This window comes from Notamacropus eugenii, chromosome 1, assembly GCF_028372415.1.
Source record: "Notamacropus eugenii isolate mMacEug1 chromosome 1, mMacEug1.pri_v2, whole genome shotgun sequence".
Lineage (NCBI taxonomy): Eukaryota > Metazoa > Chordata > Mammalia > Diprotodontia > Macropodidae > Notamacropus > Notamacropus eugenii.
This window is the reverse complement of record NC_092872.1, coordinates 582391242-582408507: the sequence shown is the minus strand read 5'-3', so window position 1 is coordinate 582408507 and position 17266 is coordinate 582391242. Positions and strand designations below refer to the sequence as shown.

Genomic DNA, 17266 nt, shown 5'->3' with positions numbered 1-17266 from the left:
TAGGGTTGGGGGACACAGAGTAAACAACAGCAACCAGAATTTTGATTGGGAGGTAGATTTGAGTAGCTTGAAACTCAAGGAAAGAAAGGTTACTGAGTGATAGATGAAGGAGAAGAACTTGCAGGTAGCAATAGAAGAGCCTCAATCAGTGAACCAAGAAAAATAAGTAAAGGTACAGTCAGTACCGGAAGGGGTGGCCAGAGAAACTATGTAGTTAGGGAAAATCCAGGTTCAAATAATAGCTAGTAGGTGTAAGGAGTAGGAGAGAAATAGATTTAAGATGAAGGCAAGTTTGTTGTCTATGGAACTATGCCCTATTCCAGAGAGCACAGTGGAAGAGCTGAGTGGACTTAGGATAAAACTTTGGAGTAAGACAGTTGGAAAGGGTGGGAATGAGGAATCAGGTGGCAGGGGATATGGAATAGGATTTGGATGATGATCTACATGAGTGCAGAGTTACGAAATATAAAGGGCATGACCAGGTATGAGAATGTTCATCATTAAACAAAGGACAGGTATTATAGCAGGAAATGGGAGGCCTGTAGTTGAAGGGAAGGTTTCTTTTCTTTGCACTAAAGTGTCTCCAAAACCCAGCTGGGAGATTGGACTGGCAGCAGGAGGTGGAAGATGCCTTGGGATGGTATAGACGAAAATGATTGCTTTTGGGTTAGATAGAAGATGCTCTACCTAGACCTTTAACAGCCTTTCTTCAGAAATCGCTGAGCCCTAGAGCACCACGCCTGTGTCAGTTTATTTGGTGAAAGTGTAATTTCTGTGATGCCTTTAACTTCAAGGCTCTGCCAACAGAAGAAAGGTTTCACCATTTCCTATCAAGTTAGAAAGTCTTTGAGAATGGACTCAATGACAATTTTTATATGTATGTTATCCAAGGACCAGTCAAGAAGAATTCTGTGTTGCTCATCATATTGGCAGAATGTGAAATTTTAGGTCACAGCAACTTTCAGTCGCAAAGGAGTTGCCATCTGTGTCTGTGGAGGGAATACCAACAGCGATCAAATCACAGACCCTTGGAATATCAAAGTTCTGAAGCTAGGATCATAGTATATATCTGAATGTGTGGACAGTGACCTGACTTCTTGCAGAAAAAAGAGGCCATTTTAATTAATGTAATTATTTTGTTGCATCTGTGATGGTTCAAATGATGAATTATTCATATTTTCTCGACTATTTGATTCTTGTTCATGTCATCTCATAAATGCACCATAGAAACAGCCTACTCCTAGTTCATGCAATAGTTTTTGGATGCCTGCATTCTGTAGTGCTTGTCCTATATATGTAAACTGCTGAACAAACTCAGTGGTCTACCAATTCAAATGAATGTCATCATCTGAGCAATACAGTTTCTTCATCCACTTGGTTTTTCATGTGTAGATTGTTAACCAGTATTTTGGACATATTTCAGAAGATCCATACTATTTTGAAGTTTGATGTAATCAGCACAATATAAAACATTTGAATTCAGATAAATTACAATAGCAGTCCTGGACTAGGAGAAATGATGATGAACCACGGCACTCTGCTTTCAGGAAAGAAGTAGGTGTCAGTAGATATGGAATGCTGTATGTGCTGCTAGATTCAGTTTCTATATTAGGTTTGCTTAAATGTTCCTTTGTTACAAGCAATGATTTATTCAATGGAGAAGTTGCAAGAAGTCAATTTAGTATAAAAAAAGAAAAGAAAGAGTAAATTTTTGAGAAGCAGTAACTTAAAATACTTTGCATGGAATCACCATTACACTCACTTTCTCCTAGTGTGCAGACTGCATTTTTCCTCTTTTTCAAAAATCCTGATGTTTTACATTCTCCAGTAGGACATGTCCTGTTATCCATAATCTTTCTAAAATTCTTGATGGTGCCTTAGCAAGCATTCACATCTGCCAGTTCTTTTAGTACTTAGAATATAGTACATCTGAGCCAGGGGACCTGAACTTTTCAAGAGCTATTAGATGATATGTTAATATGTCTTTACTTTTAGACTTGGTTATCAAGTACCAGAGAGGGAGCATGGCATAGTGGACAGAGGATTGGCTTCAGAGTCAGGAAGGCCTAGAGTCAAATACTACACTCTGTGACATATTGGCTGTGTGACCTGGGACAAGTCCATTAACATATGTTCCCCAGAAACATTTTAAAGATAACATTTAATAAATGCTTATTGATTGATTGATATGGTATAGAACAGGTGCCAGTTGACATTGTTAGAGGGACTTTCCACACTGGAATCCCCCACAATGAAATCACTGATCTGGGTAAAAAAAAAATTAGGTCTCTTTTGGGCTTCTTTTGGTTTCATAAATCAGTCAATCAACAAGAATTTATTAAATGCCACTATGTGCTAGGAACCGTGCCTTAAAAGTACAAAGAGAAAGAAAAATACAGAAACAACACCTGCCTTCAAGGAGTTTACATAGTGATGAGGGAGACAGCATGTAAGTAAATAGACACATAGAAAATACATAGAGAGTAGGAAGAGAAAAGAAAAGTTTGGAGGGAGGTCAGGAAAGGCCTCTTGAGAGGGTAACATCTGAGCTAAGTTTTACCAAGGATGTTAAGAGACAAAGAGGAGGTGAAATTGTATTCTACACATGGAGGACAACCTCCATCCCAGGAAAGGAAGCCCCCTACGCACATCTTTGAAATTTCCTTATCTCCCACCTAGCTGCACCCATTTTGGACTTCTTCTACTTCTTTCCTATCTGAATGGAGAATAAAAGTAAAATATAAGATAAACATCTCTTCTTCATCTATCTTTGTTTTTTCTGAACAATGTTCTTATTTCCTCCAGTTGTCCTCCTTTTTCCCCAAATGTGGTAAGCAACGCTGTTATTTGCACTTAAAGTGTATTTAAAATCTAAGTTGGTTAATAAGTTCCTGTAAATCTTCATTGGATTCTTTTTCCTTCTTCTTGTCAGAATTATTTTTCTTTTTGTTTTCCAAGATTAAGCATGAACTTCTCATTAAAGCTCTAACTTGTCTTGTCTTTGTATTTGTCTTTCTCTGTGTACCTTCAATGTTTAGGTAGTGCCTAGTAAATAACATAGTTTAAGAAGTTATTGTTAGTTAACTGATAGACAAAACAAAAAATGAAATCCCTGATGGGGATAAAAAAGAATCAACTCCCTTTTAGACATTTTTTTTGTTTTTTCTATCAGTCAACCAACAATAATTTCTTAAATTGTACTCCAGTAAACTTCAAATGCTTTTCACCATGCTTCTCCTGTGTCTCATTCCATTTACACATCTTCTGACACTGATAGATATTCTTAATATACCATGATTTTGTTCTCTCCTTCCCTCTTTATCATGTTTCTTTTAAAGAAGATATCCACTTACAAAACTAGCTAAGTTCCTGTCTTTGGTCTTATCCCTACCACATCTCAAATATTCCTGTGACTCAAACTTGCATCTTTGTATGACACTGTAATTCATCTTGATTGTTGCCCATATTTTGTTCATTTATGTCCAGAATTCTAAAGCCATGAACTTTGTTAGTGGCTCTTGGTTTGGAATATTTCCTGTGAACTTCTTAGTGTTTTGCTATTATTTTTATACCACAGCTATTCTCTAGGACATTAACTCTATTTTGACAGTAGTTTATCTCCTTGCTCTCTCTGCCAATACAGATCTCCAATTTATGTAACATTTACCATCTTAGAATATGGATGACCTACAATCTATGAACTTTCTGGTCTTTTTTTAATTTCCCCATCCAACTGTCTTCCTTTGTAATCTTATGTATTTTATATTTTCATTTAAAATCATTCTAAGAAGGGGTACAAAGGCTTTATCTGAGTACCAAAGGTATCCATGATGCACAAAAGTTAAGAAAAACATTATACTGTTACTCGGAGCAGTGAAAAGTTGAATGAATTGACCAGGATCACATAGTCAATATGTGTCAGAGACAGAAATTGAATCCAAAGTCATTCTTGTGAGGAATGACAGACCAACTTGATATACACTATGCAATGTTATTTCTTGCCATGCATAGTAAACAGAAATTAAGTGTTTTGCTCTATTTTAATGGAATTTTATTGTGACTGGAGGAATCCTGAACAAAAATTCCCTGGACCGCAGCCATTATAAAGTTCCTCTTACTGGTAAGGTATTGTATCTCCCTTATCTAATTATGAAGATTATTTTGGGGAAAGTCAACATTTAGCTGTTACTAGTCACTGAATGTAATAGTGATTACTTGCAAAGTATTTTAAGTTACTGTTTCTCAAAAATTTACTGTTTCCTTTCTTTTTTATACTAAATTGACTTCTTGCAACTTCTCCATTGAATAAATCCTTGCTTGTAACGAACATTTAAGCAAACCTAAAACCTAAAATGTCAGTATCAAAGAAGAGGGGGACATATGGAGTGGAATGTATACTAAGGTGTAAGTGACTCGTAACAAAAAGTAAAAGAAAAGATGTAAATAACTAATCCTGAGATTAGATTGTGATAGGAGGAATGGAAGACAACCTCAAGGTACTGGTTATATGTATGAGTGGAAAGAAGACTTAAGTCTGCTTGGAACAAATTAAAATCTCATATATTGAAGAAAATGCATTAGAAAGAAGTGTAGGATACTTTGTACTCTAATAATTTAAGACACATTTGGCTGATGTGAGTATAAATGAATTCCAAAATCAATAGTGACTTTCCCATCTGCATAATTACCATAACTATGGAAAGAAATTACAGCCTTGTGTGCCTTTGTTAGATGTCAACACTGGCAGTTTGGCTTTGCTAGGTCAGACAAAATGATCATATTCACAAGTAACTAAATGAAATGAAGACTTTTGGTCTGTTCCTTTTCACTTCCCTTCACTTCTCTTACCTTCCCTTCCCCTCACTTTCGTTCCCTTCCCTTCTCTTGTTTGTATCATTGGCTTTATCCAAGGATATCTCCAGTATCTTTTGAGTAAATCTAATTAACTGCTTACATAATCATATGTAAAAAGAGATGTGTTCCCTTAAACTAAAGAAGAATTTTTTCTTCCAGTCTACCCTACCTGTTACTAATATAGCTTCAGTTTATGATGACATTAACCTTGTTAAAATATTCAGAAATTATTTAGAATTCCTGGTTTGATTATTATGGACTTTGATTATTAAAACTATTTTCCATTTCCTTCTGTGAATGTTTTAAAACCTAGGTGGAGACTCACCAAGGAAGGGAATGGCCACATCAATGAGATCAAAGTCTCATTCACCATTGTTATGACAGTGGCAGTCAGGGACTATATATAAACAGTTGTTTAGTGTGGAATGAACAAATGTTAAATGAAATAGTATTCTGCAGTTTTTAAAGCCCCATCTACTCATCAGAGGGACAACCTGGGAGGAGTCGAAGCAGTCTTGGAGTGGGAGTCAGAAAACCTGGATTTTGGTCTCTCTTCTGCCTCTAACTTGCTATGGGACCTCAGACAAATGGAACTTCTCTTGGCAGAATGAGTGTTCTCATTCAAAAATTAAAGGAGTTGGACCAAATGGCCTGTAAAGTCTTTTCCAACTCTTAGAAACTTCAGTTCTGCTCTGGTTCTCCTAATAGCTGTATTGAGGTGGGCAGGGGAAATGGCACTGGTAGAGTAAGCAATCACCTGCTTCACATAATTTAAGAGGTTCTTAGCAGTTTGCACTAGACAGAAATGTTTCCTCAAAGAAATGTGTGGAATTCTACTGTCTGAAATTGCAACATTAGATGCTAATTCTTTGATTAATTATCTTTATTGTCATTAGAACAATATTGAGGTAATACCATTAATTATTTCTGTACTCTGAACTTCCCAACTTGGTGTGTATGCCTCCCATCAACACATGATATACGAAGAGGGACATCAAGTACTAGAATCATAATATCTAAAAATGTTATCCCATCCATCACCTTCAATTAGAGCACAAATTTAAAGTGTGTTCCTTTGCTTGAACAATGAGTATAGAAACTCTTCTTGCTTCAGTCCTAACAAAAATTAACTCTCCTCTATGCTTATGAATCAAAATCTCTCATGATTAAATTCCAAATTTAGATGGAGATTTAACTTATTTGAGCCATCTCTCTGAGTACTCCGAGTAATTGAAACCTATCTGGTTTTGGTTGGTAACACTTAGCTAGTTGGTGTTTCCATAGAGGCTACCCACTTGGACTAGGGTAAGCTAAGTGGTGCAGTGGATAGAGCACCAGTGCAGGAGTCAGGAGGACATGAGTTCAAATCTCACCTCAGCCACTTGACACACACTAATTGTGTGACCTTGGGCAAGTCACTCAACCCCAATTGCCTCATCCTGGGTCATCTCCAGTCATCCTGATGAATATCTGGTCACTGGATTCAGATGGCTCTGGAGGAGAAGTGAGGCTGGTGACCTGTGCATCTCTCCCTCAGTCAAAACAAAGTCAAGTGCAAGTCATGTCATCATTTCTCTGATGACATGGTCTTCTTTAACAATGAAGGACAAATATACATACCTACTTGGACCGGTAGTCATTGCAGCCATTTCATATACTCCTTCAATGCATCAGCTGCTTTATAGTTTAGAAAATTACTACAGAGAAGTGAAGGAAGGAAAGAAGAGCTGAACCCTAAAAGGAAATTTGGATTAGCAGAATGGATGTAAAATGGAATTTGACCAAGGTGGTCAACTTACTTTCTCTTTCTGCCATTGAGGGCAATAGCATTAATGATGAATAAAATAAAACCTCTCTTAGAGGTTACTTCTTTTTTCCCAAAGATACCATAGTCATAATTGTCTGCATATCTTAGCACTGGATCAGATTTCTTTCAGAAATGATTCAGATAATTAAGGGGAATCTAGATAGTTAGGAACACTGTGATTCATTAAGTGACTTTGGGATGCCCTTCCAGTCAGGTCTTGCTTAGTCCGAAAGAAAAAAAAAAAGAAAAGATTTCTGTGTATAATTTTTTTAACATTTTTCCACCAACTTTTTTTTCAATTTTCCCATAGCTCCCAGATATATGTATAAATATACTAAAAAAGAGTTCTTAACACTCTTTGTGTTCATTGATTCCATGCTTTATACTTTTCAAAGTCCTGTGAAATAGGATTGAGCAGGCCCTACTTTTATTATCCCCATTCTATATATAAGGAAACTGAGTGACTTTCCCCACTCCAGTTTTTTTACATTTTACTTACCTGCCTGTGTTCTGTGCCATCCAGTAACACTGGCCTCCTTGCTGCTCCTGGCTCAAGACTCTCCATCTTTGGAATCTGGGTATTTTTACTGCTGGGAATTCTCTCCCTCCTCATCTCTACCTCCTGGTTTCCATGACTTCCTGCAATTGCCAGCTAACCCTATGCCTTCTATAAGAAGTGTTTTCCGATCCTTCTCAATGCTACTACCTTCTCTCTGTTGATTTTCTCCAATTTATTACATGGACAAAAATATATGAGTTATATATATATATATATATATATATATATATATATATATATATATATATATATATATATATATATGTATGTACATATATATACACACATACAAAAATGTGTTCATTTTTTGTAGGTAGCATCTCTCCGTTAGACAGTGAGCTACTTGAGAGAATTGTCTACCTTTTATTTTTCTTTGTATCCCTAGCTTTAGGCATAGTCCCTGGCACAAAGCTTTATCAATGCTTATTGACTCTCTGGATACCTGTCCGTATAATAAGGTGATAGACTATAGATCTAAAGAAAAGCATGGAAGTAAAGAAATAGCATAGGGTGTTTGGGACTAGTATGGTTTTATTCAAACTGTTCACTTAATAGTTGCCACTGTCCCAGTTTTACCAAAGATTTTCCAATCCATTAGATTTCTGAGGTACCTGGGGACTGAATATCTTTTTATCTTTTTTATATTTTTTTAATCTCTTGAAGTACCAAATTCAAAGTTAATCATTCAAGAAATTCCAAATCCAACTAAATGGACTTTCATCTAACCCATATCAGTCTATCTTGTCCACAAAGATATCAAGAGATTTTCCAAAAGTTTTGCTAAAATAAAGACCAATATAATTCCTCTGATCTACAGTCTACTAAGCAAATATGTTAGGATTAAAAATGATGTTAATCTGTCATGACAGTGACCTTAAACTGATTAACAAGAAGCCATGTTGACCTTTTGAGATCATTATTTTCTTTCTAAATGCCTATTTTAAATATCTAGGTTAGTGTAAGGAAGCCTGAAGCTCAGGACAGCTATCTTTAGTGACCGTATGAGGAAGGGTTCTAGAATCACAGAATCTCAAAATCAGAAGACATCTTCCATACCATCTAGTCCAGCCCATGCATAAATAACAACCCATATAACAATTGACTACTACACTCTTTTAGGAAGAGCTGTAGTGAGAGGAGGACACAAAGTTAATCTCATAAAATGGTTAGAGACCTAGGAGAAATTCAAAAGACACTCTAGCCCAGCCCAGTCCTTCTTTCCCTTTTTATACACCCTATACATTTTACATTTTAGAAACAGATTCCTAGAATTAAGTAACTTGGAAAAATCATGCAATACTGAAAAACCTTGGACACTCTCATACCTGAATGATTCCTCACCATTCCTACTTCTTTGGATTCCAAATTTGGTAGCCAAAAAGCTGGTTTTATGCCCAGCTAGTTATTTCATTTTCGGAGCTCTCTTTTCTTCCATTCTGGGGTAGAAGAAATCATTGCGTTTGTAGTTACATGGTCTAAGTTCCAATCTTAGCTATCACTTACTTAGTTTGTGCAACTTTAGGTAACTCATTTCATATCATTATACCTCAGTTTCCTAGTCCATGAAATAATAGACTTGTCCTAGATGGCCTTTAAGGTGATTTCTAGCTCGAAATCTTATTATACCACTGCATTGCAACATCTTTCCCTCTTCTCTAACATCTTTCTTATCACTCTGCTCTGAGAAATTTATAGCAAACACAACAGTCACTTATTGGGGAAGAAATTATTATTGCACAATTAATCCACAAGCATCTACTGAGCACCTCCTAGGTGTCAAGCACAGTGCTAGGCACAGAAGATAAAGACAAATATTTCATAGTCCCTGTTCTCAAGAAGCTCACATTTTCTCAGTGGAAAGAATGCTAGGTGTGCAGTCTGAAGTATTCACTTCAAGGAGTTCTTAGCCAGCCTAAGTGACAATAAGGACAAAAACAACAACTGCACTGAACAGAGTTTATACAGGATCCTGTTTGCAAAGCACTTTTCACGTTTTAGCTCATTTGATGCCCTCCAACAACCCTGTGTGGTAGATGTAATTCTGTTGGAATTTTTTCAGTGTTCTTGAACCTTCTTCTACCTACATACTGTGTATTCTATATATTCTGGCCTCCATCTCCTGCTGACTCTGGGTATTTACACTGCTTCCTCTAAGCCTGGAATGCTCCCCATCCTTATCTGTACCTCCTGGCTTCCCTGACTTACTTCAAGTCTCAACTCAAGTCTTAACTTCTCCAAGGAGCCTTTCCTAAACCACCTTACTCTTTTGGAGTGCTCTTCTTCTGAGACTTCCCCAGACTGGATCTTATACAGATCTTATTTGCATATAATTGTTTCCATGTCCTCTCCCCAATTAGACTATGAGCTCCTTGAGAGCAAGAACAATTTTTTGCCTTTCTTTGTAGCTCCAGGGCTTATCACAGTGCTTGACACATGCTTAATCAGTCATCGTTGACTTGACCGATGAAAAAACTGAAGCTAAAAGTTGTTTCTTAAATTTGCTCATAGTGACAAAGCTGAGAAGTATATGAGGCAGGCAAGTCTAGCACTCTATGCCTTGTGACACTTAGCTTCCTCATGATCCAACAGAAACCTCTTTGGGTCTCAGTTTCCTCATTTATAAAGTGAGGTGTTTGAATTAGATGACCCCTAAGGTCCCTTCCCTCCTCCGCATCCGTGACCCTGTGTAGGAGTTTCCTAAACAAGATAGTGTTGATTTTTAAAATTCTCTTTAATGACATGTTCTAGATTTTTCATGTGATTGTAGCTTCTTCCCTCTACCTTCACCCCTCCCCCAACCTTTACCAAATTTGTTCTTATGGCTTCTTATTTCCTACTGGAACACAGCATGCTCTCCCTGTAGAACTAAAGTTCTAGTAGAAATTTAATCTGGTTAGTTTATGGTTGTTGTTCAGCCATTTCTTTCCTGTCTGACTCTGTGGGACCCATTTTTGTATGTCTTTTGGCAAAGAAATGGGAATGGTTTGTCATGTGCTTTTTCAGCTCATTTTACAGATGGGGAATTGTGGCAAGCAGGTTAAGTGGCTTGCCCAGGGTGAAACTGCTATTATAACTGTCTGAGGGTGGATTTGTACTCAAGAAGATGAGTCTTCCTGATTCCAAGTTCACTGTTCCTTCCATTGTACTCCTTAAACCTATAAACAGAAGTAAAGGCAGTTCCTGATTGACTGGTTCCAAGATGTTCTTTGCCAAAGAGCTGTCCCTTTTCATCTTAGCAGGCATTCCCATTACCTCAAGTTTTCTTAAGCCAAATGGGACTTGGGTAAATGGTACTTTACTGAATGGAAAAGTTGTAAACTCTTTCAAGATTAGAAAATGGGACACCTCAAAGGCAATACAACTTGCTTCTAGGACCTACACACAATACTTCATTATAGTCATTACTTGGATATTCATCTGCATTGAAGATTTGTTCAGGGATATATTTATGTACTTAGCTTTTTTTAAAGAAAAATTTCTGGTATGTACTCAGATGAGTACAAAGCTCTTATACTCCTACCATAGAAAAATGGTCTTGACTTTCAAAATTTGTATTGATGCCACTCATATTCCTCTCTTTGTCATGGAGGATATTATTAGGCTTCCAGTCACATCTTGAAGCCTGGAAAAAGAAATCTACATTAAAGAGATGATGAATCAGCTCTGATAGATAATTTTTGATATTCCCTTTGTTCACATGTTGCATTGATCTTGAAGTTTCCAATTAAGAAAGAGAAATTATGGGAATTCACTTTTCCCTTAAGAATCTGCTTCCCTTCTTTCCATTCTACAGGTATTTCCCTTAGAATTCAGTTTTAACCAACCACCACTTTTCAGATATTACAGTGTGCTTGCTGATCACTATAGTGAGCACTGGTAGAGATTAAAATATTGAGCTAAAACACAGCTTTTGTCCTCTTAGATCTTATAGTCTATAACGTTGGGGGAAAACCCATATATACAGATAACTGTACCACAAAACTTAATAAAAGTGCAAAAAGATGATTAAAACAAAATGTTATGCAAGGTCGGAGAAGGAAGAAGGTATTGAGCCAAGAAGAGATGAAGAAATCAGCTAATCTGAAAGCACTTAAATAAGAGCCTACTATGTGCCAGGTACTGTGCAGAACTCTAGAGATACAAAATCTAAAATGAAACAGTCCTTCCCCTTAAGAAGATTATAATCTTGGTAGGAAGGAAGACTTCACGGAGGAGTGCTAAAGAATGCATATTAGTAGGGAGGACATTCCATTCATTTCCACATTAGTCTGTGAGTTCCTTTGAGACCTTTGCCATTCTTTATATCCCTATCCCTTAGCACAGTGCCTGTCACATAGTAGGAGCTTAATAATAATAATACTTATTAACTGACTTATATGTATGACACTACTAGATAAGTATCTAATTATATTTAAAACATACAATAATCTTGTTTTCATTATCCTATCATATACATAATTGTATAGTTGAGAATATCATTTTTAAAGAAAGTCACCATATATATGTATGTGTGTATATATGTATATGTGTGTATATATATATATACATTCACACACATGTGCCTTGAAGACATCATTTGCAAAGATGATCAGGTATATACTGAACACTTAGCAATGTGCTACACATCATAGAGCAGATGAAAATATTATCGGCTGATGTACAGAAAGTTAGAAATCATTTAGTTTTTAATTTTGTGTCTTTATCCATTCACATCTGTATGGAATGGCTGGAAATATGGTCAATGAGATCATGTTGTTGCATCTATTCTTTTTCCAGATAAAGTTAGCTAATTTTGCTTTCTGTGCCCAAGTTTTCAAAGAAATACCAAAGAAGACAACATTGATCTGCATTATTTACTGGATGGCACCAGATGCAGAATATAGACGATCTTATGGAAAAGAAGTAAGGGAAAAAAATCCATCCTCTTTGCATTCATGAAATATATAAAAACATTTGTGCTTGTCATAAGGTCAGGAAGATTGTGAGAGCTTAATAAATTTATATATATATATATATATATATATATATATATATATATATATACAGATAGACATGCACAATGCATATACAAATATATATAAATTATATGTAAGTTTCTATTTACATATGTTTCTGCATATTATATGTGTAAATATATGTGTATATTAATATATCTATACTGATCTATATCTCTATCAGCATATACACAGACTCATATATGATGCTGTCTTCAGAGCCACAGACAGATATTTATTCTCACTAGTTTTATTACTCTACAATCACATCTCTTTTCTTCCAAATTAAGGAAAAAATGGTATTACAACCCAGTTATATAATCTATTTTAATTAGAAAGGCAATATAGCATAATTAACAGAGCACTAGTATTGTAGTAAGGGGGAACAGGGTTCAAATCCTTCCTCAAACATTTACTAGTTGTATGACCCTGGGTAATTCAATTAACCCTTAACTTCTTTGTACTTTAATTATCTCATCTTCAAAATGGAGGCAGAGAAAGTGTGAGGGGAGACAGAGCATCAGCCTCTAAAATCCCAAACGTGTTTAAGTCTACGATCCTAGGGATATAATTGAGTCTGAATTATCTTTAGCTGTCCTCTAAAACTTGAATCTACTCTCAAAGGATAAAAATTTTCTGTCACAAATATTAAACCCCGGTTTCCCAAGGAGTCTACTCTGAATAAATTGTCAACCATTATATGTGTAAGATCCAATATATTTATGTGTTTGCAGGTCACCCTCATTGTACAGTTGGAGACTAAATGTAAAGATGTGGTGAGAATCACTGAACTGAGCAAATTGCCTGAATGAAACCTGAGGATAGGTGGGTAAATTATAGGTTGTGGAACGCTGGGTGATTGACTCAATTCATTTTTTTTTTTATCTTGGCCCTGAGATATAAAATGTAAATACGTGTCATTGTATAAGTCATGATAGGAGTACATCCAACAGATATGATGTGGTAATGTAACTGGAAGTTAATAGTGTGGTTATTTCGTTCCCCTTTTTCAGACTTCCTGTTCTTTAACCAGAAATCACTGTGTGTCATCTGCCTATTCCTCTCCCTATACTCTGAAACTGAATTTATAAAGCCAACTATGATACATTCTGGTTTAAAAGACAATATAGAACCTGAAAAAAGATTCCTAAAGTGAAAGTTTTGCCAAAACAAATGAACTTCTGTTTTTTTAAACTCCTTTTCATTATTAATGATTTGTATTGAAAATTTATCTTTTAACAATACACTCAAGTAAATTTTCTTTATTATTTGACAGGGGGCATTGGGGGAACTGTGGATTCCTTTGGTTTGATTGGAATAGGGGACTTTCACTGAAGAAACCTTCTCTACTAATAGAGACCTGCAAACGCTGTGTAATTTTGGACAGTTCCCTGACACATTAATGAATTGCCTAGAGTCACATAACCAGCTTATGTCTGAATTGGGACTTGATCCTAGGACTTCTTATTCTGAAGGAAGTTCTCTATTCACTATTCAATAAAATATGTTGTCCAATTCCCCCTGTTGCTCAGCATTTAGGTTGTTTCTTGGTCTTGATAATTACACATAATACTGATGAGAAAATCCTCCAACAGATAGCTCTTTTTAATTTTGTTTTTTGATTGTATTTTCAGGTTCTATTCCTACAATGGAATTATGGATTCAAAGACTATAATTACTTTTATTATAACAGCTAAAGCACAATATATTCTGCTCCAACCTTTTATCTTTATCCTGTGTGTATCCCCATGTTTCAAATGCATTTATTGTGAACAGCGTATTGTTGAATTATGGTTTTTAATTCATTCTGTTGTCCACCTCCGTTTTATAGGAGAGTTCATCTCATTCACATTCACGGTTATGATTACTATCTGCGTCTTTCTCTCCACCCTATTCCCCCCCCTCATGCTTTCATTTCTTCCTTCTCCCTTCCCCTCCTCAATAGTTTTACTTTTGACCCCAACCTCCCTAAATCTACCCTCCTTTCTATCAGTCCCTCTCCCTTTTATTTCACTTTTCCTTTACTACTTCTTCCCTCTCTTTTACCACCTTCCCTTTTCTTTCCCCTTTCCCCTTATATTCCTGTAAGGAATGTTAGATTTCTATATTTAACTGAGTTTGTTGTTCCCTCCTTGAACCAAATCAGGTGAGAGTAAATCTCAAACAATGCTCATCAATCTCTCTTCTTTCCCTCTACTGTAATATGTTTCTGTGCCTCTTCTTGTGATGCAATTTACCTTTTCTGCCTACTCCTTTTCTCTTCTACCATTACAATCCCTTTGCACCCTTTCATTATGTTTTTATCATCACATCATTTAATTTATACCCACTCCCTCTATACATATATCCCCTTTAAATGTCATAGTAAATATACAATTCTCAAGATTAACAAGTATCATCCTCCCAAATAAGGATGTAAATAGTTTGTCAATATTGAATAACAAGCTTTTTACCCTGTTTACCTTTTTATGCTTCACTTGAGTCTTATATTTGAAGATCACATTTTCAATTGAGCTCTGTCCTTTACAACAGGAAGTTCTAGAAATCCCTATTTCATTGAATTTCCTTCTCCTTGACTGAAATGTTATGCTCTATTTTGTTGGTAATTGATCCTTGGCTGTAGTTCAAACTCCTTTACCTTATGTAATATCATATTCCAATCCCTCTGATCTTTTAATGTAGAAGCTGCAAGCTGCAAGGTCCTGTGTGATCCTGTGGTTTCTTAATATTTGAATTGTTTCTTTCTAGCTACTTGCAGTATTTTCTCCTTAACTTGATAGTTCTGGAATTTGGCAACAATGTTCCTTGATGTTTTCAATTTGGGATCTCTTTCAGGAAGTGATTGGTGGATTCTTTCGATGCCTATTTTGCCCTATGCATCTAGGACCTCAGGGCTGTTTTCCTTGATGATTTCTTGGAAGATGTTTTCCAGGCTCTTTTTTCATCATGGGTTTCCAGTAGACCAATAATTCTTAGATTTTCTCTCCTGGATCTATTTTCCAGGTCAGTTGTTTATCCAATGACATATTTTACATTTTCTTCTATTTTTCATTCTTAGCTTTTGTTTAACTGATTCTTGATGTCTTATAGAGTTCTTATCTTCTACTTGCTCAATTCTAATTTTTAATAAATTGCTTTCTTCAACTAACTTTTGTACCTCCTTTTCCCTTTGTCCAATTGTTCCTTTTAAGGAGTTCTTTTCTCCAGTTAGGTTTTGTGCTTCCATATCCTTTTGCCCAATTTTCCTTTTAAGTAGCTGTTCTCTTCAGTAAATTCTTTTTTTTCACTTATCAATAGTATTTTCAAAATAATTGGCCAATTTTTCTTCTACCTCTTGAACTTGGTTTTTAAAATCTTTCTTGAAATCTTCTAAGAATGCTTTTTGGGCTTGAGACCAGTTCATATTCCCTTTTGTGGTTTCAGATGTAGATATATAGTTCTCTTCTGAATTTGTATTTCAGTCTTCTCTGACCCCATGGTAAGATTCTATGGTCTTTGCTTTTCTGATTTACTTCTTGCTCATGGTTATTGCCTTTTTTAAAGAAGATCTCTGCTTCTGGGACACAGGGGGCTCTGTCTCACATTTCTTGTGCTAAGAACTTGAGGCTTTGTGTATTGTGGCCTCTGGTTCTTTCAACTAAAAGCTAGAATGCTAGAGCTGAACTGGTTGGTGTGCCAAAGCAGCCAGGTGAAGTCTTTCTGAGTTTTCCTGGCATTACACTGAAGCTCGCAGTGTGAGGTGTAGGGGAGGGTTGGTCTGGTCATAAGAGGTCTCCTCCTCCCCTCAGCTAGAGCACAGGCAGCCTCAGTGACTGATGAAGCCTTGTCTTCCCTTGTGTCTGCCCAATTACCCTGACTGTGCTAAGGCATGCCTGGGGTCCTGTTGTTGGTGCTTACAGGCTCCAACCCCTGGGGCTCAGGATATCATCCTGGTTCACTGAAGTATGGCTGTCTGGGACAGCTCTGGTGCTGAACTGTTTCCCTTCAGTCACAGCAAGAGGTACTCTTCTTGTCAATCTCCCTAGTTTCCTGAGCTGAGAGATTGCTGTGTCCCTTCTGCTGATCCCACTATTCCAGGGTTTTTCCTGCAGAAATATTCTCTGGGTTTTTCAAGGTCAACAAGAGGAGGGTGAGAGCACTGACAGTTTACTCCACCATCTTGGCTCCCAGAAGTTCAAGTAGATGACTCTCAAACATTTAATCTGTGGGCTAATAGTCTCAGGAGTGGGTACTGCTGTTACTGGGAGCCCTGCATATTTCTCTCATTCAGTTCCAGTGGATTCCCATCCTCTATGATTACTTTTTACATGAGTAATATGAAGTGCCATATTGCTCTCCAAAATGATTTTCAAGCTTTGTAAACCTGTCCATAATGATTGAGTGTAGCTAGGACTCCACAACCCTGCCAGCATTGAGATTTGATGTTCTCAGTTATTATCGCTAAGTTGGTGATTGTGAAGTGGTACAACAAAGTTCATTTTAACATACATCTCTTTGATAGTCAGACGAGGATTTTCCATGGAATAATTCACAATTTTGTATATCTTCTTTTGAAAATTGTCTTTCAGTATCCTTTCACCATTATCTATATGAATCTGATTTCTAAAGCAAATGATTAATTATCAGAAATGTATTCTTTAGAATGTGACATTATTTGAATTTTACATGCAGTCTGCTAAAATAATAGAATCATAAGTATCCCCTTTTTTCGTATTTACATAAAGTATTTTAAATACAGTTTTTCTGAAGTAGAGTTTTTAAGTATGTCATTATTTTGAAAATCTTGTTTTTATTTTTTGAAGCTTTATCATCTGGACCTATCAGGCAACTGCAGATGGTAGAAAAAGGTTCTAATGAAGGCAAGAAACTTTAGAATGGTGATATATACATTTGCTTTTGCTGAATATTACTGATGAGCTCTTCTTCCTCACAAGACCAACTTGAACCCTCTGGAAGAAATTAGATTTTTGTGGGGCAAAGCCAAGATGGCAGAGTAGAAAGATGCACATATACTACCTATTCTCCCACAGCCCATAAAATACCTGTAAAGAA

General features: G+C 36.3%; 1 pseudogene; it reads left to right on the top strand.

Moving 5' to 3' along the window:
• The window catches only part of LOC140520494 (serine/threonine-protein kinase PAK 5-like), a 112788-nt pseudogene extending 96062 nt beyond the window's left edge, over window positions 1-16726 (top strand).
• The last annotated feature ends 540 nt before the right edge of the window (window positions 16727-17266 follow it).